At 35.8% G+C, this 26,324-nt stretch overlaps 1 protein-coding gene across 3 annotated transcripts in view; it reads left to right on the plus strand.

Moving 5' to 3' along the window:
• The first annotated feature begins 13,774 nt into the window (after positions 1-13,774).
• Positions 13,775-26,324, plus strand: part of LOC143151031 (uncharacterized) — a 45,201-nt gene continuing 32,651 nt past the window's right edge. For 2 of the 3 annotated variants that reach the window (XM_076319760.1, XM_076319758.1), the window contains exon 1: positions 13,776-13,963. The gene's annotated coding sequence lies outside the window, so the exon portion shown is untranslated. Of the gene's footprint in view, positions 13,964-26,324 lie in introns of all 3 variants that reach the window. The other variant, XM_076319759.1, reaches the window with a different exon arrangement.

Here is a 26,324-nt window from a genome sequence, read left to right on the forward strand (position 1 = left end):
GGTAAATAACAACATCGAAGCATTCCGTTGGATCGCAAACGCACAGTTGGATACAGCACGAATAAGACCAACGAAAGATGGTGGCTCTAGGTGTGGTCGGCACGGGTGCTCGCGGCAGCAAACCGTACCTGCAATACGAATAAAATGTAAATTCGGTCTGCTACCTGAGAATTGCAACTGGCTATCCTCCAAGGCATTCGTCGTGAACAGTTAAGAGGAAAGTTCAGGAACAAGAGAGCCAGTCCGGAGTCACGATACCGCGCGACGTTTCGCTCCGATCTCTTTCCATTTCGATTAGGTTTCGTGCATTGGTTTCCGCATAGATTTCAGAGTTCTTTTGGTACGATGCTGGTTTTAGAACATCGTATCACGAGGAAATAAAACATCGATCTTTCTACGAAGTGTTTCTCATACATACAGGCGTTCGGGACAAAAATTATAATTTTTAAAGTAATTGACTCTCAATCTAAATACTCTGATACTTTTTTTTTAAAGAGATCGGTGTACAGAGAAGTAAACAATTTCGTTTGAGAAACTCGAGGATATCTTGAGCTTTTCGACGATTTTTATCATTGTAATTCGTTGTTAGTTAAATATAGATTGAATTTTGTTCGAAACATTCTTTTCAAATGAGTGAAAAATCGTCTGAGATTTTGTGGGAAACGATTCGTGTATATGAGTATCGTGGACAAAAATCGAGACTTAGTATTCGTTCAATGTTTGATATTTAATTTATCTCTGTAGATAATTACAGGATAGACTGTCTTACAAATTATAAACAAAAGTATTGACTAACTAAATTCGTTGGTAACATGTGAATCGTATAAACGTTTCCAAACTTTCGACAGATCGTTTTCAAATTCGATGTATCCACAAAATAATAGACGATGCAAAGGTCATAAAAGTGCAACAATTTTTAATAACGAGTGAGTCTTACGAAAGTTGTAACTTACATTTACGAACCATAAAGATAATTTCAAAAGCTGTTCTTTCTCTCCGGAGAACGTATCAGGTGGTGATTTTATTATTAATGTTAAAAAAATACTCAAATAGAAGGAATAGCTTCAGGAATAATACAATACCATAAATTATTTAATCGATCACGGTATTTAAAAACTGTTGTACTTTTGTGTTCTTCGTATCGTTCGTCGTTTCACAGATACACGGTAGAAAAAAAAAAGTGGAAGACGTTTGTACGATTTACAGTTCGCCAATAAATAAAGAATCATCGTTCATAGACACTAAGAGTTCATCGTCGCGAAATATTGAATTTATCGCAAACCATTATCTTTCGAATATCTCTTCAATGACCGTAGCAGAGTGTTTCCTTCGACGCGATTAACAATTTCTAAAACACCACTAACAAGTTCGTATCAGATTTTACATCGGCGTTGTTACGTTTCAGTGTAAAAGAATTTTCTACCGTTAAATGCAAATTTAACGTGCAGTATCCGGACCGAAATTACAGCGAACGTTTCTTGTCCTTAATGCGAGAACTTTGAGATTAAAAAAAAAGAAAAAAGAAAACGAAGAAGAAGAAGAAAAAAAAAAAGAAACACATTCACCTATCGCTTACACCTACGTGTATAATAACAAAGTACGATTAACGTGCTCGCGTTCATCGGGACCGATAACCGTCGAGGCACAGCTCGATTATTTTTATTCAAATCCGGAGCAACAAAGCTAATCGTCTAATGGCCGATGCATATTCAACGTGCATCTCGCGGAACGAAAAATGAATCGAGGTACACTTAATGTACCCGTTCCGTCATTTATGGAGGTATTGAAGTCCATCGAGGCTATAACACTCCATTACGTTACACGATACACTGTGGTGGTTGTCGATTATGTATGTCTTAGATCTAATGAACTTGTAATCTCTCTTTTCGCTCGCGGCCAAGCCTCGAGTAGGTGTATCGCTATAAAGGAACCGTTAAACGATAGTAGTTTATCGTTTGCAATAAACAACCGCTTCGGTATTATCACAGTGTGTTGACCTACGCGTAGGAATATAAAAGAGTAGATCCACCGATACTTTTTTCTTTTTTCTCCTGGAATAGAGCAACAATAATAACTGGACGCAACAATATTCTGGATAAAAATAATAACTTGGTCCGATAGTGTCTGCTCGATACTGAAAATGATTTTTCTAGATACGAGCGACGTAGGTTCATTTCTTTGCAGATTGCAATTTTCCGATCACTGTTACAGGTCTTGCAAATGGTATCACAAATATTGTGTATTTATTTGTTTCGTTGTGCCTCTTTTTACGCTAGAGTGCGATACCTGTCTGTCTGTTCTATTCACGCGTGTTTGTTATAGATTATCGATAGGTTTTTCTCGTTACGAAATAATACTCGTGCTGTGATAATGTCGACGAAACAAACTTCCGATTTGTACGTGATAGTTTTTAAACTCGATGCGAAGGAGTTAATTAAGGAGGAATATAATTGAGGAGAGGGATGTGGATATTTACTGGATGTAGAGTAGAGTTGCATGAAGTTTTGTGTTACATCGATGGGTTGTAATAAACAAATAAAATACATCATTGATAAACTCTTTATCGAATGTATTCGTTCGAAGAATACATTTGTAGAATATTGTAGAATATTTACAAGATCGTCACAACGATGTACTATATATATTGTAATTGTAAATCGATAAATAATTGAGTACACATATGTGTACGTATATACGTGTACAAATTTAAGCAACTATATTCATCTTGATGAAAAAAAATTACAGTGCTTCTTTGGAGTCCTGTGTATCCAGTTGTTTCTTTACTTTTTGAAACAAATGGTGTACCGGCTTGTAAAACATTGACAATACGATGGTATTTGTATAATAATTTGGAAGATTGATAAAAGCTAACGGACTGAGTTTTGTAATTTTGTAAAAGACCTTTATCATAGTCATAGATCAGTATTTACAGTACTAACAGTACAGCGAGTCACAAAATGATTGGTATCTAGTGAACTTTTGTTGTTATCTATTCGTTGTTGAAGAACATTCGAGGAATCAGTCGCGGTAAAAATAACTTTGCTATATAAACATTCAAACGAGACCTATTTTACAAAGAGAAAAGAACACGATGTACCATAGCTGATAATTTTAGTTTGAATTAGAGAATAAAACGTGGCAAAAGTACTGTGTGCAAAGACACTGTGACTATGGGAGTATAATACGCAATTAGTGCATGTATTAATATCATTAATGTTTCGTAAGCACTCTGCCAGCTATAATAATAGCTTGTAAACGATTTGACATACTTTGAATAAAATTTAACGTATAGTTTCAAGTATAGTATCAAACTCTGGCATGGCGTTGATAATTATCGATGATGCTTTGTAATTGTTATACTCTACCTACATTATAGATGTACCAAGACAGGTTTGTAAGAGCTCCTTGGAAGAAACAAATAATAATAGTGAAGTTAAATCGATCTATAATTCAAAGTTTAATTAACTACAGTATTTGTAAGTGGTTTCAATCGTTTTATCAGCAATAATTATTTCATTTGAACTTGGAGATCATCCATTGTATACATATGTGGGATTTTTCTCTCTCGAAAAGTTGCATTTAATTATTTAATTTGTATACTGCAGATCTGAACATTCCTTGAATAAAAGATTTTGATTATTCCAGGTATTTACACTTTAGTCCACTTAAATAAAGGAATTTCTCTGCGAATTATTTCTTTATTTAATGCATAAACAAATCATAATTTACTTTTTCTATTTATATAAAAGTTTCTTGTAATTATTTTGCGCATAATTTCTGGCACAAAACAAGCATGCAAATGTCCTATTAAAATCTAAAACGAACACTTTGTAATATTATCCTGCGTATTAAAAATTCAAGATTATTTATTACCTTAGTTGGTACAGTTAGCTTGAATCTAAAATTATTTAAAAATAATTGATTCGGTTTTGAGATAAAATAAAGTAACCGTTCTTAAATTACTTTTACAAAAGTAGAATGAAATAATTTGAATAATTTATCGCTTAAAATCTTCTTTATTTCATATTTCAAATAATTTCTATCCCTCCGTGATGCACTGATGCTCTAAAAAAAGAAAAGAAATATACAATACATTTCATTGTCATCTAAGAAGTAGTTATTGAGTACAATACACAGAATTACATTCTAATTAAACTATTTGTAAGTTTCCTAACTTTTTAAAGGGAATACCACCACTATCTAGTGTAAAATTAAAATATTTTAAAAATGTATCCTCTGTGCCCACTGAAAATGTCCAGAATTAAGAATTTAAATTGAGTCTTACATAAAATTGTATGTTCGCCGCTGTTTGCTGTTTTAATTAATTTGAAAACCGTTATTGCACCTGCCTTGCTTCCTTTGCATCTTGTACTTTCCAATTTGCAAGAGGAGACGTATCGAATTTACAAAGGTCAATATTAAAAAAAACGTTCGAAGTTGATTATAATTAGTTTAATTTTCGTTCGAAATTAGATGCGTCGTGCAACATTTTCATTTCGAAATCTTTCACTTTGACATTTACAGAATTAGATTTCCATTCCGATCGGAGCTCTACTCGAACTTGATGTTTCAGCTCGAAATTCCTCGATGTCTCGAATCAACGTGTCGCGGATAAACGAGGAAAAATAAATACAACAGAGCAGTTAGAAATTTCAACTTACGCGAGGATGCGTAAAACGAACGTGTCGGGAACGGGTGAAAGTAATTATTTTAAGCAACCTGTTCGTTCACACGCCACTGCAGCTTGCCGCAGAACTATTTCCGTTGAGGACACCTATTGCCACAATTAATTTCGTTTTTTCATGCAGCTGAAGCGCGAGTGCGCACGTACCGAGTTAAAGGTGCGTAACAAGAGGAAGCAGTTGGACATTTTGCAGTTGATGAGTCTCCTCACCTGTCCTTTGCTGCTCCCAAACACCTTTCGGTTTTAATCCGTTAATTATTGTTTACAAAATTCAGTTACAAGGACACGCCACCGATGGACAGCTACAAGAACATTTCTCGAAATATTTCGTGACGTTCACTATCGTATCTCTGACAATGATGTGGATTAATACTTGTATTAAAAAAAATGTTGATTGTTTCAGTCGATTAAAGCATTTTATCGCGAACATTCTCTATTCTAAAATTTGACTTTCCTTCGGTAGATTCAACGAGATCTAAAACAGAAGATAATGTCGATTCAAAAAGATTATTTACACTAGGAATAAGTGAAAAGTGGTTTCAATAGTACATTTATCATCATCGTACAATTCATGAAACTTGGACAGAATTTGATTAAAAATTTGCAAGTATCGTTTCTTTACAAATTCTATAAAACTGATTGAATTACTAGTTCTATTGGAACTCTTCTCATCGGATCTTCGTTTAAAGAACTTTTCTATCTATACAACTCGATCTGAAAATATTTTTCATTATTATAAAATACGATAAGAACAATTCTTTGTTATTAGTGTTGCATAAACTTCCATTCATTATTGTTTCAACGGAGACGCAGATGGGATTCCCGAAAGGTTCGCGATGGGATAATCCGGGATGGGTTCCGTGAATCTTTATAACGGATTTCTCGTACTTCGAGCCAGGTACCTAGAAAGATTTTCACCGGCCGTGTTCATCCTTGGAAAATTTGACCGTGATATTTACCAGTACACTTTCCCACGGGGTTCGAAAAATCGGAAGACAGAGACGAGCGTCCCTGAAATGTTCAAAAATCTCTTCCGCCCTTGCGATGACACGAAGACGAAGATAAAGAAACCGAGACCGCGAGTAACGTCGCGCACCGGCTTCACGCTTCTGTACCTGGTTGAATAAATTAGAATAAATTTCGTAGTCGGCGACATTGGCCAGAATATCCAGTAGCTGGTGTATGCTAACGACGAGCCAGTTCGAGTGAAAGGAGCATCACGGCCAACTTCTAGATTGGTCCCATAAATTCAACGATTAGACTAATTAGGGATGTCCTTTTAAGGACAGTTAAGGGAGGAAGGTGGTTCTCGTTGACGGCGACGTTACAGAAATTGAAGAACAAATCTCTCGTTAGGTGAAACAGAGTTAGGGACTCCTTGCGTAATTCTTCAAGGATTTCTGGAGCTATTTATCCCGAATGAAACTGATCACCTAATTGTTTCTTTCAAGCTTTCGTAGGTATATGTAACAATTTCTGAAAATAATTTTGTACTTCACGTACTTTCGAAAATACATTACACCGAACACATGTGAGAATCTTTTAAAGTACGCACTGGAGAATTTTTTTTTATTTCGATATTAGGACGTTAAAAGCAGTTGTACAGAAATCATAGAAGAATTTAGCAGTATTGATATTTATGTACGGAGATTATGTTAGAGTTTCTATTTACAAGTGAACGTAAATTAGTCTTATCTGTCTTTTGAATATTCAAGATATTTACGAGAAAACTCCGACACATTGAAAGTAGTTCGTTCACTTTCCTCTATCTCTGTTTGTTTTAATTTACTCGTTATGCAGTGGCTTTCTGCTTATCATTGGAGTTTCTCTAATTTGTTAACGCGCGAGAGTCATGTTTGACGGCGAAGGACATACGGTGAAACCTCGATATTTGCATACGAATCTCGTTCGTTGCATTGTATTGACGAGTGGAGGGGATCTTTAGTACCGAGTGAAGTTCGAAATGAAAAGAATAGGTAACAGTGACCTGGATCGACTACCTCGATAATTGCGCGAATCTCGATACTTCCTGGAATGTATAATCCCGTTTTGTTTGTAACTATTGAGCTTTTTATTGCATAAAAACAGTTACGCAATAATTGTTCTATATTCAAAATTACTCAATAATTGTTCTGTATTCAAAATTACTCCATAATTGTTCCATTTTCATAAGTACTCGATAAGTGTTCTATTTTCACAAATACCCAATAATTGTTCTATTTTCACAAGTATTCAATAATTGTTCTATTTTCACAATTACTCCATAATTCTTCCATTTTCATAAGTACTCAATAATTGTTCTATATTCAAAATTACTCAATAATTGTTCTACATTCAAAATTACTCCATAATTGTTCCATTTTCATAAATACTCGATAATTGTTCTGTTTTCACAAGTACTCAATAATTGTTCTATTTTCACAAGTATTCAATAATTGTTCTATTTTCACAATTACTAAATAATTGTTCTATATTCAAAATTACTCAATAATTGTTCTATATTCAAAATTACTCAATAATTGTTCCATTTTCATAAGTACTCGATAATTGTTCTGTTTTTACAAGTACTCGATAATTGTTCTGTTTTCACAATTACTAAATAATTGTTCTATATTCAAAATTACTCAATAATTGTTCTGTTTCCACAAGTACTGAATAATTGTTCTATTTTCACAATTACTCAATAATTATTCCATTATATTATTTTCACAGTTATTCAATAATTGTTCAAACAATCAGATTCATATTGAATCACCCAATCTGTCCATAATGTAACACATCCTAAATGACTAATACACATTAGTACCACGCATGAACGATAACGTAGAAAACAAAGAAAGACAAACCTATTGAAATTCATAACAGAAACTCAACTCTTTAACAAAATTCTCTAAAGTATCTCACAGAATGTCATCCATCGATCGTCGCTGATAACCTAACAGCGGATGCGACGTTAATTTCACAATTAAGCAATGAGAAAAAAGAAAATGATACTCACGAACCCGTGTTTAATTTTTATTCAACATTCAAAGGTGTACAAACTTACTGTTCCAAACACAGGATCACGAATCTGATTGTTCGTACAATTATTGAGAATATCGCGTCACTGATAGAAAGAACAAATCGGTTTGTAAGCATACTGTAAATAGAAATTTACGAAACAGTCCAAGAACCTTCCTGGACCTGTTCGTCAGAGATCTCCGTAACTCTGACGCGTTCATGCTAGTTGCGCAAACACTTGCGTCGAGAGCGTCAAAATCGCTCGAATCCCTCGATTCATCATGCCTGACCACGTGTGAGAAAGGCGTAGGTTCCCTAGGTGTTTCTTAAGCGCCGATGTTCGTGCATACCCACGCAGCCCACGTTGAAACATTTTAGATTAGTGCCCCCAGATAACGCGTATACGCGCTCAGGAGCGTAATATTATAAACGAGAAATTGGCAGAGAGATCTGGACTTCGTTTCATTCGGTTCACAATACTAGTCTCTGGTCGCTGGACGCGTGGTACGGGTGTCACGAATTATGCAATACCGTGGTGTTCGATTTTTCAATTCGGAGCCGACGGTCGATCATTATTTCGTGGCAGCGAGAACGATACCTCGAGCAGGTCGTTACGATTAATTTTTTTTAGAACGATCCGAAACGATTTCGACGACGACTCTTCGATATCTTTTTTCGATTGCTCCGTGGGTCGAATGTTTTGCAGTGTCGTATCGAATCGAGATCAAAGAATTCTAATGAACCGTTCGTTATATTAGGTGCGCTGATTCGTAACCGGGTTGAGTGCCAAATTGCAAGTGTATGTCGCTGTACACTTTAAAATAGTTGCCCACTCGATCCGTGTGTATGATAACTTAAAATATATTCGATTAGCTCCGAACTGGCGGGATGAAACGTTATTCAGTTAACTCTTAATAATTCTTAGGATAATATCAATTTTCGTTTCGATCGAAACACTGAGAGGAATACTGATTTTATTTACGCGGTTACGACTACGCTTATGCTACAATCGAATCAACTTGGGAAGCTGTACATTGCAAAACGATCGTATCGATGATTTTAAAAATAGTTACACGATCGAGTGAATTATTTTAAACAATCTGCGTTCTAAAATTTATCACTCGGGCTAAAATTGAGGAAAATTAAAACGAAGACTCAAGCTTCGAACCAAAGAAAAAATCTTTTTGTTATTTCGGAGAAACGAATGATATTCATTTTTTTTTTTCAATAAATCAAAAAAATTGATTTTACACGACAAATACGACACTCGAACTTAACGCAAAACAAGTTTTTCGTGTACATCGTTAATAATATCTGAATACTCAAATATTCGAAGAATGATATTCGAGAGCTCAAATATTTGAATAACGTTACTCGAAATTTCGTATCTTTCGAATACCTATAAAGCATTGGAACATTAAATTATTCAAACAGTTCAAGCTCTACTCTAGTCACGTTGCTCGATATAATTAAAGAATCACCCATCGAACGAGCTAATCGATATTTTAAAACTTGCTTCGTACGCACTGTTTAAACATTCGACAAAAGTTCTATGTATAGAATGCGCAACGTTTCTATCAATCTCCGTTCATATTTCAGGGAGTAATATTTGATTCATTTTGCAACTGTTGGATCCTCTAAATTATTTTAACCAACGATACACAAACCACTTAAATCTCGTTAATACGTTCATCGCTTGCAACGTTGACAAAACCATTCGTCCGTATGTTCTTACGAACGTTTAGTACCTATCGCGTTCATTCTATTATCGACAATTACGTTTTTTGATCACGATTCACGCTCGAGAGAATGATTTCCACGGTGGATTTACATAATTCCCAGGAATTGTATCGTACGTGATCAACGAGATGGTAGCAAAACAAGCAACGAATTTTTCGTTGCAACATTTATTAGTTTGTCTCGTTCGACATTTACGACAGGAGTTCGTAGCTCGGGGGTACCGGTAGAATACAGGATGAGTCTATGGTAGGAACTGCATAGAATGCTTTTTGTCGGGCTCAAGGCCTCGGCGAGATGTGAATGAATCTAGAACCTGTTCCCCTCTGCTTCTTCTTACGTTTATTCCGTCTTCTTTTAGAAGTCAGGCGCGGGCAATAGGCTCGTTGAAAGCTGCCTTAGAACCGGGTTGAATCAAGTTTGTTGCACGGTCTGAAATATAATCTACTTCGCGTATTGTCCAGTGTATGTGTAATTTCTTTTTTTTAAATGCAAAATCAACCTTTCGCTTCGAAATCGGGATCTCGTATTGTCGTACACGAAGGACAGCGTTCAAAGTCCAAACTTTCGACGAATGAAGGATTTGTGACTTGGTACTCGGAGAAAAGCGCTCAGAGTCCAAACTTTCGACGAATGGACGATTTGTGACTTTATCGTACTCGGAGAATTGCGCTTAGAGTTTAAACTTTTGATGAATCTACGATTTGTGACTTTATCGTACTCGGAGAACAATGCTCAGAGTCTAAACTTTCGACGAATGGACGATTTGTGACTTGGTACTCGGAGAACAGCGCTCAGAGTCCAAACTTTCGACGAATCGACGATTTGTGACTTTATCGTACTCGGAGAAAAACGCTTAGAGTCTAAACTTTTGATGAATTGACTTCGTACTCTAAGAACAATGCTCAGAATCTAAACTTTCGACGAATGGACGATTTGTGACTTGGTACTCGGAGAACAGCGCTCAGAGTTTAAACTTTCAACGAATCGACGATTTGTGATTTTATCGTACTCGGAGAGTAACGCTTAGAGTTTAAACTTTTGACGAATAGACGATTTGTTACTTTATTGTACTCGAAGAATGCTCAGAGTCTAAACTTTCGACGAATTGACGATTTGTGACTTGGTACTCGGAGAACAGCGCTCAGAGTCCAAACTTTCGACAAATTGACGATTTGTGACTTGGTACTCGGAGAATAGCGCTTAGAGTTTAAACTTTCGACGAATCGACGATTTGTGACTTTATAGTACTCGGAGAAAAACGCTTAGAGTCTAAACTTTTGATGAATTGACTTCGTACTCTAAGAACAATGCTCAGAATCTAAACTTTCGACGAATGGACGATTTGTGACTTGGTACTCGGAGAACAGCGCTCAGAGTCTAAACTTTCGACGAATCGACGATTTGTGACTTTATCGTACTCGGAGAATTGCGCTTAGAGTTTAAACTTTTGATGAATCTACGATTTGTGACTTTATCGTACTCGAAGAACAATGCTCAGAGTCTAAACTTTCGACGAATGGACGATTTGTGACTTGGTACTCGGAGAATAGCGCTTAGAGTTTAAACTTTCGACGAATCGACGATTTGTGACTTTATAGTACTCGGAGAAAAACGCTTAGAGTCTAAACTTTTGATGAATTGACTTCGTACTCTAAGAACAATGCTCAGAATCTAAACTTTCGGCGAATGGACGATTTGTGACTTGGTACTCGGAGAACAGCGCTCAGAATCTAAACTTTCAATGAATCAACGATTTGTGACTTTATCGTACTCGGAGAACAATACTCAGAATCTAAACTTTCGACGAATGAACGATTTGTGACTTGGTACTCGGAGAACAATGCTCAGAATTTAAACTTTCGACGAATGGACGATTTGTGATTTGGTACTCGAGGAACAGCGCTCAGAGTCTAAACTTTCGACGAATCTACGATTTGTGACTTTGCAATTTTACAAGCGCCTCGGGCCTGGTAACTTGAAAACGAGCGTGAAATTTAATATACAATACAAGGTCTCGAGAGGAAATAATCAATTTCTGTCGAGAGAATCTTTCGCGAAGTGCAACTACAAAATTGCAAGGAATTATGACCGATAAGGCAGATACTTAAAAAATACAATATACAGGAGAACTATTAAATTAGATAACATTGCAAAATACTTATATTTTCTATGATATTTATGTATGGTGTAAAATTTGGTAAATAATATTGAAACATCGTTCCTTTGGAACAATTATTACACTTTATAACTCATTAGTGATGAATAGCTTCGTTATATTTATCAACCGCGTACACTATTTTTATCAATATTGATTGTAATTATTGTTTCCTTTTTTCTTTTGATGTATCTACATCCGAATGACAAATGTATGCTTGTATCTATGATTTATGATTTATTCATTTCAATCTAACTCATTTCCAACGAAACAGGATGTAAGATAACTCTCTCGCTTCCTAATTATTCATCTATTCTTCCTCAAACGAATTTATTTTCCTCTCACTGTTGACTCGTTTTATTATTCGTCTTGTTCATCTCGTGCATTTTTATTGCCCGTTTACGAAACTAAGCACGAGAGTTGTCGGCTTTGATATAAGCTGGAAAATATTATTACTTCGTAGGGTTTTTATAAATAAAAATATATCTTGAAGTAAGAATATTATTTACCATTATTATTATTTTTAAATCTATTTATTTACATTTGTTCTTTAATCGATTCTATACTATTTATTCAACTTGATTCTGCTGCTTGTACGACATAAGAAAATATGTAAGACTTTTATTAATTAGCTTTCTCAAGGTGTTGAATTAAAATTTTTGATTTTGAATACAATAGAGTTCATATAATTAGCAGAGACAAACATCGGTTTAAATTACTTTCAGCGAAGAAAATAATTACTTGAACGAAACAATACTTTTATGAATATATTTACTAAAATACCTATGGTATACTCATTTTTCAAAATGAATGGAACTCGAACAAAAAGTGTAGAGAATTGACATTGAAATAATACATAATAAATATATATTCATCCGCTTAGATGAAATCGCGTTAACAACTGTACACGTGTATACTCGCATATTTGGCAAAAAATATCTTTAAAAATATCTTAAAAAAGTATTCTTTACGCAATTTTTCTCTATTATAATACTTTCCTTCTTTGTAGGCTGGAAAGTAACAAAGAATGTTTGCCCAATATTTTCTTCGATGAAAATTTCCCTCACGAAAATAACTCCCATTAAAAATTCAAAGTTAACAACTCTACACGCATATACTCGTACATTTGACAAAAAGTATCATTATTATAGTACCCCAAACATCTTCAAACACGTTTTTCTATAAAAAGTATTCTATACAATACTTTCCTTCCTCTTTAGGCTTCAAAGTTAACAACTCTACACGCGTATACTCGTACATTTGACAAAAAGTATCATTATTATAATACCCCAAACATCTTCAAACACGTTTTTCTATAAAAAGTATCCTTTCCGATACTTTCCTTCCTCTGCAGACTGTAAAGTAACAAAAAACGTTTGCCCAATATTTTCTTTGATGAAAATTTCCCTCACGAAAATAACTCCCATTAAAAATTCAAAGTTAACAACTCTACACGCGTATACTTGTACATTTGACAAAAAGCATCTTTATTATAATACCCCAAACATCTTCAAACACGTTTTTCTATAAAAAGTATCCTTTCCGATACTTTCCTTCCTCTGTAGGTTGTAAAGTAACAAAAAATGTTTGCCCAATATTTTCTTTGATGAAAATTTCCCTCACGAAAATAACTCCCATTAAAAATTCAAAGTTAACAACTCTACACGCGTATACTTGTACATTTGACAAAAAGCATCTTTATTATAATACCCCAAACATCTTCAAACACGTTTTTCTATAAAAAGTATCCTTTCCAAAACTTTCCTTCCTCTGCAGACTGTAAAGTAACAAAAAACGTTTGCCCAATATTTTCTCGTCGATGAAAATTTCTCCCGCGAAAATAACTCCCGTTCGAAATTCAAAGTTAGCGACGCGCGAACAAAAGTAAAGCGACCACGGCGGTAAACGAACGACAGAGATTCGCGGCTAGAAAGAGAATACCAAGGATCGGTAAAGTCTGAAGGATTCGACCGAGGAAGGAAAAAAAGGGAAATGCTTTGCGAAGGGCGCGAATGATTTACACCACCCTGGTTCCCATCGAGTGAAATGCTATTCGCGAATACCTACTACCTACGGGGCCCTCGATACTCCCCACCCCGTAACCCACGTGCATCGGCGCGTAGGCAGGAACGCAGGAGTTCCTCGCCGCGGTCTCCGCTCGCCAGTTTCGACTGAGTCGTGCCGGTGTGCGTTTCTACGGTCCGATCGCTCGTCAATCGATAGATACATCACGGATCGCGTGTATCGGCGTCGAAACATCTTCGAGCAGTGCAGTTCAATCGTAAAGAGTATCCGTTCTCTGTGAAGTTCGCGTGGTGCGTATTACGAATAAATAATCCACGCGTTTAGTATGCATTGATTCGAGGAGTAACCTTTAGTCAGAGGTGAGCGTTCATTATCATTACCATCGTATTTCATTTATAGCGTTAATTTCGAACGCGTTACGAATTTCTCCGGGAGTCGATCTCGTTCGATCCCTTTTTATCGATCCAAGTAATAGCGTTAATCAGGTGAAACGAACGGAACAAATTTTAGAAATATTCTTCGATGGGATCGAATTCGAATTAAATTACACCTGAACCTCTTGAAGAATGATCGATATAAGTACGTTTAATTTGGACGAATATTACAACACGGGAGTGGTTACTGAAATTGTAAATAAATAAAATTTCCCAATGATACGACGCGTTAAGGTACAGAAATAATTCGTCCCCGAAGGGATTAAACGTCAGCTCGAAATGTTAACTTTGTCGGTTCGGAGCTGATTTGTGACCGTTTCGAGAAATTTGGCTCGTGTTCGGTGCTTTCGGTACACATACACGATTCCAAATGTTTAACTTCAATTACAGCCAGACTGTGACTTCGTTGGTTTCGTTTTGCCCGAGTTTTCGAATGCTAAATCAAGAAACCCGTATATCCAGATCACAGCATCGTACAAAGTCTCGCTTAAAAGAGATTCTACATCGTCCAGAAATGCAGTCTGAAATACCACCCTTTACGTTACAATTTATGTACCACATTTTCGTCGACTGTTCTAAGCTTCGGTTGCTACTGCTTTTATTCTGTGCTGTTGCTAAGGGAAGCTTCAAATAGCAACCGCTGTTCCTTTGTCAACTTCAGACCCCGCGAGCGGATAAGACGTATCAACGAACGGGAATTCATCGGTTTCGAGTGTTTACATCGAGTTGAATGTCGCGACGTGACGGTTGACCTTGTATCAGTCTGAATAAAATTTCGAGTTCATTGGACGGAAATCGTTCGAATTGTAACTTCGATTAAACGGTTAAATGAAAGAAAAAAAAGAAATTAACCGATAACAATTTTCCAGCTATTTATAGAACCGTGTATTTTTGTCGGTGAAACGCGTCCGGATACTCTGCGCGCGCATGCGCGGATACATCGGTAGTAAATTTACAATTACTCGAAGAAAAGGGAGCGTTTCATCGCACGTTTGTTTACCAATGATCGATCAAATATTTGTCTAATATTGATCGGTAGTTTTACGTTCGTATAATCGATCATTGTTATCCGATATACTGCTTCAGATGTTTTGGAGAGAATCTGTTCGATTTTCTCCGATAGTCGACGTTAATGCGACAGCAATTATACTCGGTTATCTCCTTCGAGAGACGTACAATCGCTTCCGTGGTTTCGGTAGGTGCTTAGAGGTCGTTGATTTGGTAAATACGCCCCGATACGCCGGTATAAATTATGTAAATGCGTATGTTTTCTAACCGGAGATGCATTTAATATATTCGCGTCATTCGTAATCGCGGTAGCCGGCGATAAATCATAGTTGAATTCTCCCCCTCGGTACGAATACAAGGATACAAGAAGTGGGAAACAAACTTAAATTATTAGCCACTCGTCCCGGGAATTACTCCTATAAATTATGCCGCTGATAATACTGCTAACCAGTGTTTACTCATTTGGAAACTTTCATCCAAGATGTGCGTAACGTTGAAGCGCGACTAATTTAGTAGAAATTAATTCGGAGTAACTTCTAAAATTAATTCAATCGGCCGATTAATCGTGGAGGGATTTTTCTTTATCTTCGCGATTAGAAAATAAAATTTATAATTGTAACAATAACGAGAATTAAGTTACGCGAGTTTACGTTCACGGTAATGTTTCTCGGTGGAATTTCATAGGGATAATCGCTTTTTTAATATATTTATACATAAAAGGTGATCAGTTATCGGTGATGAACCTTCACAATGGCGGTATTCTAATGTAAACTTGAAGACGTGGAAAGTTGGTGAATAAAATATGGTTCACACTTTTACGAATACCGATTTCCGGAATTGGAGTAAGTCAGTAGGGAAAGGATTAAATAGTATATCGAGTAGGACGTATTACTATATTCGAGGAGACCGAATTTTTACGATGTTTTATTGTTTCGAGAAAGGCTGCGGGAACAATAGCGTCTTGACAAAACAATTCGCTGGTGCTGAAACTGTCGCGCTATTGAAAAATCTGTAAATTGGTCACATGGTGCGGTAAATATTTTTCAACGTTGCACCGCTGATCCATTGTGATTGTATTGTGCTCGAAATGCTACCTGCGTGAATATCAGGTAAGAAGTCTTGCTTGTTTTGCGAGAAAATATTCACGTTCTCGCAGACAGTTAGGTTTTCCTAACCAAATATTTATTTTCGTCCGAGAGAAACAACCAGTACATGGTATAATAATAATGATCGAAGTACGGTAGATTATACGAATTAATCGAGTTACAATAATTGGAGAGGATTGTTCTGATGATAGAAACATTCATTTGTTCAACGTCGATTATTCTACGTCACAGAAGATAAAATAATTCTTACAAATTTGGTTATTAATTGCATACAATTTTTAATACGATTAATTGCACGAATATTGATACTATTTTTGTTTTAAACTATCGAAAACCCTTTTCTATCATTATCAACGCTTCCAGATTTTCAATGAAGGCATGTTTTGTGTTAATAATCTCTATCGGTACCGTGTATTGTTCATTTTTCAGTGTCGTGATCACTTTTTGAATTGTTCCTTGTTTTACTTCTACGGTTGGCATTATATGCGCCGGTTGACACGATATTGTAATGTATGAACATGTATAATTTACGTTCCAAATTGAATTGTTAAGATGAGAATTAATTTTGACCGTTATAGAAGAATGTTTGAATAAGGAAAGGGGTACTGTGCAAGGTCATGCTTCATCGGATAATAGAACGTTCGAATACTAGAGCAGTCGAACACTAAGCATTTGGATAACAGGTATTGTATTACTTTGTATTGCGAACAGTTTCCATGTATCCGAGTGATTCTATAACAGTTAAACCTATGTCGTGTTAATATCGAACCTCTCGCAATTAGCACACAATTTTTCCAGAAATTGTACGTGTTTCATCCGTACGATTATTAAATATAAGGTAATTAAATATATAGGTAAGAGTATTAAAATTAAAGTTTGAATTCCGAAATCTACTAATGAACTTTAATCAAATTTCATATTCGAATAATATTTGTCACGGTGTAAAATATTTCTACATTGTGACGAAATTATTTACCAATGTTTCTTACGAGATTTTGTTTCAGCATCAAAGTTTGTATAAATTCAAATTGTACGTCACTCTTCCTTTAAAATTCATTTCAGATGCTTTTTAACGTAATATGGTATCTTTGTACACGATAAATGATAAATCATAATACGTGTTATAGAATATCTATCCACCTACTATGTTTGTTAAATATCGAAAGTACTACATATTATGATTGTTAATAAATTTAATAGCAATTCGAGTCAAAATACACGTACAAATAATATATTTAAATACGTAGAAATTACATTAAATTTTCCCGTAAACATCTATTTTTGTTAAATATCAAAAATACTACTTATTATAATTGTTAATAAATTTACTAACAATTCGAGTCAAAATACACGTACAAATAATATATTCAAATTCGCAGAAATTACATGAAATTTTCCGTAAACATCCGATTGGAAATCGTTAAATTTCAATTTGTCCGAGAACGTTACATTATTCCAAAACTTCGAATCGTACTATAAATATTCTTGTCCCGATTTTAATCTTGTCTTATCGTCCGAATCATCCAACTGAACGAGTAGCTTCGTTCTCCACAGTATTTTCAATTTTTTACGTGGAAAATCATTGTCTGGATTGATTCGATTCAAATGTTAGCCGTCCGTTCTCTTATACGGTGAACAATGAGCAGCAATTTGTATTTACAAAAATGGCGAACGACCGTATAATGGATGGTCTTAACTCGAGACTGAGAGATTGTTTCTTACGGTAGAAGCGCAAAAGGATACGGCGTTAACGATAATTGCATTGTGCGACTGTTGATCTTATTGTTGGGATGCTAACTCGGATGACACGCGATCCTCTTGCATGGGCGTTAATGACCAGCGACCCTTGGGCTTATCCAATCGTAGGTACGATTGGCTTTCTTGCCAACGATCACGATCCTCGTTTCCATATTCGATTCTTATTGTCACTTGTTGCATTTCTTCTCATCAGAGTGTTTTGCATTAATGAGATTGAGCAACGATCGTTTTCACAGTGTTTAAAAATTTTCATTCGATAGAAGGTTCAGAACGTTGCCACCGGTTCGAAGCTTAAATTTGGTATTTAAATTCAAAGTAAGCATCAATCATTTCTAGTTTGTTTGCATCGATTTTAGTCTTAACTCTTTCCATTCTGGAATTTTTGGTCGAGTTTCTCTAATAATCTTTGAGCTTTGGATAAATTGTACTTATATCTACGATAGAATATATATTAGAAGGAGCAATGCACAGTTTCATAAGTGTGTCTTTGTGTTTGTAACATGTACACATCTATCTATAAGTCTTCGAACACTATGGCAAATTAAGATGCAGGCAATTTACAAAATTATCAATATTATGAAATAAAGTAACTATGTATTACATATGCATAATGTTTAAAATATTTCATACAAATGATATGTCGAACATCTTACCAAAGGTAAATTTTTCCAACATCTTTGTTCAATTTATCCTATAAATTCTCAATTTCAAAGAGTGAGATCGGGTGATTTTGGGAAACATATCGTAATTTGTACTTTATTATCGCCTTTCAATTCCTTTAAATAATTTTTATAAATTTTCGAAGTGTGTTTAGAATCGTTATCCTGCACAATTACAAACTTTTCTTTTATTGATTTCCTTTTAGATGGTGATGCATGATTGCGAAAAATATTCAGATATCGTTCTTTTTTCAATATCCTTTGAATTTTTATCGAATCATCGGGTAGATTCTCACCGAAACACCCTACACTAGTATAGATTGATCACTATGTTTTGTAGTTGGAACAATGAAATCGAGTATCTAGTTTTCATTCGATTTTCTCCGCACAAAAACTCGTCGTTTGTACCAAAAGTTTCAAATTTCTTTGCCCATTGTCTTCTTGATTGGATTCTGTCGGTCTTTGTTAACTTCTGCGGCAATTTCCGTTACCATCAGTTTTCTATTGCGTTTATTCAACGTTTATATATAACCATCTACATTTTCTATTGTTTCCTTCGGGCATTGAGTTCTTCTTTTGTAGACAAAATAATCCAAATTTCGATATAATTTCTTGAACGGAATATTCCTTTGCAGAAATAACAATAATTAAACGTTTCTGTAGAGACAACTCTATTTTAGAATTACGAATCGCGATCACATACATTGTCGAATTAAAAATGACGTAGAATGGTCAACTGTTGCTTCTCAGCTCCGTATCTTATCCCAGTTCGGTTAGAAACCTCTCACGAGGTGTTTATAAACATTGAAAGATGTTACACATATATTCTTGAAATAGTTTCGAACTTTGAAAGAAAAACGAAATGCTATGTAGAATTTTATTGTATCGAGTTGGACATTACACAATCTTTCTTTAAAGATTTATTCAGACTCTACACGTAAAATAATACTGTTTCTTGCAAATATTACTTTAAACTAACCATATGCAAGAACATTGTACAATACGGTAAATTCAGAAAACGTATCTGTGTTTTAACATTCATTTTGTTCAAAATTAGTGTACAATATACCGATAGTTGTATTCGGTAGAGTATCAATGGGCGAATGCTTTACGATTATTAATAATTTACAATTCTCCGTAACATGATACATATTTTCAATACGCTTTCCAATATTTGCAGTCCTGATTTTCTCTCACACGTTTCTTTTCTTTCACCCGACGTTTGCAATTAGAGCATACTACGCAATCTTTATATTTTAATTTTAAATGCAGATTAATTATCCAGAATTTTCCTTCTAAAATTTGTTATCGTGTAAACGAAGATGGTTAAGATTGAAAAAAGTTTCAAGGTACTCGTCAGAACGTATTATTTACGATACGTCGGATTCGACGTAGAACCGCAAAGGATTAAAATTCCCCTCGCCCCTCCAACTGCATACAATTTCATTTCTTTCATCGCGAAGCCGTTTAAAAAAAAAAAACTAATCTCGTACGAAGTTTCATTCATGACACCGATACACGCATAATTAATAAGAAGCCGTAGATGTTTGGTCCCCCTTAGCTGGCAATGTGGGTACACGAGATAAAAAGGGGTATCATCGACGTTGTTTCGTTATGCGTATCGCAAACACGATTAGAAGCCCCGTTGATTTAACTCTTTGGAGCATAGTGAGTTAGGAAATGTCCCACCTTTTTAATACCCTGACATCCACAATAGGATATTTTTCAAACCACCATGAGAAATTTAAGTAACCCCACACGAGGTGCTTTGTGATACTGTTAATATTCTATCTCGTAATTAAATATCTAATCAGTCTGTTTTTAATTTTAGTTATTTCCTATCGTTTCACACGTTTAACTGTGTCTCGTTCGTTTCGTCGTGTCATCATTATTGACACAGGTAATAAGGTATATACAATAGTATACTATCACTAGTATACAATACTTGTACTGCTAATTACAATGGGGTATTTTTCAATCCATCATGAATAGTTAAAATAACTCCACATGAGGTGCTTTATGAGATTGTTCATATACCATCTCGTAATTAAATATCTAATCAGTCTATTTTGTAGTTTTATTTTCTATCGTTTCACACATTTAGTAATTGTATCCCAAAGAGTTAAACCGAATTTCGTCTCGTTAGTATTGACACATGTTATTGTATACTATCAGTATTATATTACTAGTACACAATACTTGTGCTACTAATTACAATGGTGTACTTTTCAACCCACCATGAAAAACTAAAATAACTCCACACAAGGTACTTTATAAGACTGTTAATATACCATCTCGTAATGAAATATCTAATCAGTCTATTTTGCAGTTTTATTTTCTATCGTTTCACACGTTCAGTAATTGTGTCCCAAAGAGTTAAACCGAATTTCATCTCGTCAGTATTGACACAGGTTATTGTATACCACCGTGAAGGGGGTAAGGACGAAACGGCGGTTCCAGCAGGCAACCTGAACTTACCTGGGTAGATTTGTCGATCGGTGACGTCACCCTCGACGAAACAGGCACTCCTGTATGTATCTACCTGCGGCCGTGTACGCGTGTTCGATGCTCGTGAATAAAAAAGGACAAAACGGACGGCAAAGAAGAGGCACGGTGAAGGCAGGCAATCGGGCAACGAACTCTCGGCTAGCTGATACACCTCTTTCTCTTTCACCTCTCTCTCCCTCTCTCACACTCTTCCCTCCGATCGCGTGGTCCTCTCTGTCTCGTGATTCCGCGACTCCGCTCCGCTCGCTCTCTCTTTCCCACTTTTTCCCCCGTGTCTTTCTTCCACGACCTTCTTCCCTCGCGACTTTTCTCCCGTTTCATCTAATCTCCCGATCTCCATCTGACCTTCCTCCGGCGCAACCGTGAACGTGTGTCATCCGGGCCCTAGATAAGAGGGAGCAAATGAGAAGTTATCACAGGTGCCTCGTGACGTTTCGTAAAAATGACCGGTGTACTCGGTGACCGTTCAGGTGTGCGCTGAAACTATACGAATAATTTGCTATTCGTGTGTTTAACGAACTTTAAACGGGGAATTGTTGTCTGCTATCTTGCAAGAGTTGCGATCGAGTGAATAAAGACGACCGAGATTGAAAACAGTTTTGGGTTAATTGTCTGGTGACGTTCGTGATAAGGACGGTGCACTCGATGATATTTAAGTGTCCACGGGCACGAAATTAGTTGAATGATTTAATGTTCGAATGTTTTACGAATTTTAAACTTCGAATTTTAATCTTGCAAATGTTACTATCGAGCAAAGAAAGGACGGTTTGATTGAAAGAAGTTTTGGGTTAATTGCAGCCACGTGTATTGCAGTATAAGGAGTATTTTTTATTTGAATGCATAGGAAATGTTTGCAATTTGTGAAAGGTTGTTTACACGGAGGGACAAGTCTTTAGTGGGTGAATAATTTTAAAAACGAACCAACACATCGAGACTTTTAGTGGTTCGTTAAAAACTACCACCTTGGTTTCTCGTTATCGATGAAATAATTATTTTTCAGACATTTGATGCAGTCGTTGATCTAGGTTGCAGTGTCATAATTGCATCGATTTATGGGATGCAAAAATTGCTTCCGAAAATTCACCGGAGATCGTTAATTATTCTATTTCGAATAAAGTTTCCTCGTTATTGAAATGTAAATTGTGTAACATTTTCCACTGTCGAGAACACTGCAAAAAAATGTAAATCGTAGTTTCTCAGCGCGCATACAGAGCGAGTTCGTGTACACTCGATACAATTTGACCGGCATTCTTCACGAATTAATGGGATAAATTTATGTTTCTCGTTAGAGTGTTCCATTCATGCAGTTTGCTTAGATTCCTGTGCGAAATGCCCACTTAAAACGTGTAATAACACCTGTAACGATTGCTTTAGAAACTGGGTATCCTTTTACTGTGATTTTTAATGGATCACTCTGAAAAATTGCAAAATTCCGATCGAATGTGTTACGCTCGTCAACGAAAGACGTTGCTGTTTGGTGAAGAATAAAGCTTCAGAAATTACGAGCGATATCAAAGGTTAGATGAGAATGGACGAAATTACGCGAAATGAAAACGCGTGTAACTATGCAGGGCCAGCAGATGATGCATGTTTTGAGAATATTTAAAAGATCGTCTGGGTCTTAACTTTCTTCCTATGTTGTAATACATGCTCTTTATCCGTTGAATCTCGGTCGCGCGCTTCTCGTACAATTAACGAGGAAACTAATTGTACAGTTCTACGAACATTTGTAATGCATGTTAACGTTCTAATTATGCGCTTTTTTGCGAGTAAATACTGGTGATTTTGTTCCCCCGTCCATGCATTATTCTTGCTGTTCTCTTCTGTGGGTACAATTCCCATTACCATTTTGCGACACTTGTAACATTATTTAAGAAACAAAGGTGCATCGTGTTTTTAAACGTACACATTCGTACAGTATACTTCATCGCAGCCAATTGAAATGACATCGTTTTCCTCGTAATAAAAAAATCTTATTTAGAGGACATTTGGGAAAGATATTTTATTAGCGGTATTAACATTCATTTGAATACCGTGTGGTACTTGTGGTACAAGATTGAGACCCGAATAAAGTGCACCGCAATTTTATTTTAATTTATTCTGTAGAATATTACGAATATAAGAAATATACTCAGCAATTATTTACTTGATATTTCTAGTCTGAATTATTCTCAGATCTCGTGTTAGTATAATTTCATACTAAAAGAAGATTTTTGTAAAAGCTTACAATGCAGTTATTTCTTGTTTTGCTTTGTACATCAATTTTGAAAAAAAAAGAAATTAATAGCTTCTTATTTCATAGGTCGATGTTGCCCATTTTCATAATTATTTTCGTCGCACAAGAAATACGTAAGATTCGTCATTGAAACGTTATCGTTTCTCTGTTAATTTTAAATATTTAATTTACCCAAAATTGAACTGGAGTTTATATGTACGTATACAGTTGTTTCTTAAGTTACATTCAGGCGTTTGTTAGATTCTCTGGTCAAACTGTTACACCGGTTCAGGCGACAAACGAAGACGAGAATAAGCGTTGCAGTCGTTAAAAAAGCCTTCTTGGAAGCCTTCTTGTGGTGTTTTATGATTCCTTTTGGAGTGCATACGTACAAATTTTTCAGTCGGTGACAGTAATATCGCTACCGGGCCTTGAGCCAAAACTCTCTGCGTTGCGTTTGGACTTAACACAAGCCTATCGTCGCATCTGCTAATTGAAAAACACATTTTTGCGTCTTCGAAGATCACGGTCTTCCATCTCGATTTTACAGATTTTTACACCGAGATAAGAGACTATAGAAATTAGTCAGCATCAACTGCGATTACAATGAATTAGATGTTCATGGAAAAGGTGAATATATTGCTTGTCCTATAATGAGTGATACAAAAAAAAAGCTTCTACGTTCAAAAATGAAACGAAAACACGAATAATATATTTTTGCACGGAATTTCGTTTTCGAAAAAAACTATTTTAAACATACAATGGTGGAGCAATGTATCGCCCAATGAGTTTTAACTTGGTGAATTGGAATTGGAATTTAAATATTACACTCTTGTAAGATGTAAACGTGTACGCGAAGTATTAAAATAAAAATCAGTTTCTCTTAACAAAAAAGTTTCGAGTGCATAGATTTAACTTCGTAAAAATCTCTACAGTTCCGTGTATCGTGCTTATGTGCAAATTACGTAGAATTTATAATAGAAAAACAGTATCTCTCATAATGAATTATTTCTTCCAAATGTCGTGTACAAATTTAACAGAAAATAGAATTTGAGTAACACGTGTGCACGTGTCTCAAAAAATGTCAAGATCAATTTTCTCGTAAACAAAGTACTGCACGAAAACAATGTATGTTACGTTTTCGAGGTATTTTTGAACGCACTTCTCCTTGTATTACCGATCGTGCTACTCGTTGTGAGACACCCTGTGTATGCAATCGAGACGAACGAAACAGGTCAGTTTTTATGAGGGATTTATGCAATAAATTTTGTTAAATCCTTGGTACGATTTCGTGGAAGCGTTATGTCGTTTGATCGATTGGGTACTCTACTACAGAGAGTCTTTAGTGCGGTGTAAATAACTTTTCAATTACATCACAAGAGAGCGAGAGCTTAGGAAATCAATCCCTCGTGATGAAATGCTTCTATTGGCTTTCGTGCAAACTAAAGATATCAGTCGAGTGTGCGATACAGAAGCAAATATTGAATTTTTATTCACACGTATGTGCGATCGAATATATCCATCCCAAAGTTGTAAGAGTTGCGGAAACTGTGTATTCAACCTCTTCCGGGGATAAATTATTTCGTTTGCCATTAGCGTGTTATATCACAGTAATTTTAATAATTACTTGCACCTTGCAGTGCAAGCTTTAAAACTCAATATACACATTCTACGAAATGTAATCGAATTGACAGTTACAACCGATCAATTGTGAATCGTAACGGCAATTTCTTGAAATTACAATCAACAATTAACGGGTTTAAACTCTCCGTAAACCGAACGTATCGATTCGCGCGTGCATTCTTTATAAAACTGTCGTTAATATTCGAATATCGTATAAATTTGTGTATTTCACAAACAGATAAGAAATTTACAAGTTTACGACAAATCCACCGAACCAAACACCGCTCTGGTAATATATACCGTTAAAGAACCGATAGGAGAACTCGTATTAGAACTGTAACCGGAATCGATATGTTCGGTAACGCGAACAGATTCCGGTTCTAAGAAAGAATGAAACTCTCCAGTGCAATTGAAAGCTGACGATTCATTTTTAAACATCGAAGATTCTTCCTCTGAACGGTATCACAAAGTTGATACAGGAAGAAATTGTACGGTATTGGTATCCAGAGACGTGTAAGATAAAAAAGCGCGATATTTACATCCGGTGTAACTTTCCAAACAATTAGCTTTATTTAGCCGGATCACGGACAGCTCGCTCGGTTGTGGGTTTCCCCGCGTTAGTAATCGCTTCTTAAATGTTCAATATTAACGTTTACCACTGGGAGTTATCAGAGCATTGTAAATTCCGGGAGAATACCGGAGGCCATAAGATCCTTTAGAAATAATGGCGCGCGTACTTAAAAATATTACCGTGCCGTTTTAGGTGGACGTAACGTACCTGAACGCGTTCCGTTTATCGTTTCTCCGTGCGAGCATGCTTAATGCGTCCCCTTAATTGCGCTTCCACAAAGTAATCATTAGCGCGAAACGGTATAATTACACGGTGACCCTAAGCTGAACTTTATTCCGCGAGGGCAGGGAATGGTGCCGAAACTAATGGTAACGCGGAGCGTGTCACGCGTTACGAATTAACCATTCGCGAATAAATATTACCTTATCGGGCACGGTTGCCATCCTTGCGCAACGATCACGCTTATCGCGATAAACAATGCGGTGAATACATTAAGCATTCGATCGTAACTGGGTAACTCGGAAACGTAACAGTTGAACGTTAGACGCGAGCGTTGTTTCTTACGCGATTATGCGATTTGGTACGATGTTACTTTCGCGAGGTAATATCGAAAGTATTGAAAATAAAAAATCATTGAAGGACAATATCGATATCGTAACAACGTTTTTTATAAGACTCGTTAATATTCAAATATTGTATAGATTTGTGTATTTTACAAAGAGATAAGAAATTTACAAGTTTACAAGAAATCCACGTTTCGCGTGACGAGAAAATATCAAAATACAGATTTCTTGATTTTATACGTTAAATTTTATTAAAATATTGAAATCTTAACGAT

The sequence above is a fragment of the Ptiloglossa arizonensis genome, chromosome 9 (assembly GCF_051014685.1).
Source record: "Ptiloglossa arizonensis isolate GNS036 chromosome 9, iyPtiAriz1_principal, whole genome shotgun sequence".
NCBI classification, from domain to species: domain Eukaryota; kingdom Metazoa; phylum Arthropoda; class Insecta; order Hymenoptera; family Colletidae; genus Ptiloglossa; species Ptiloglossa arizonensis.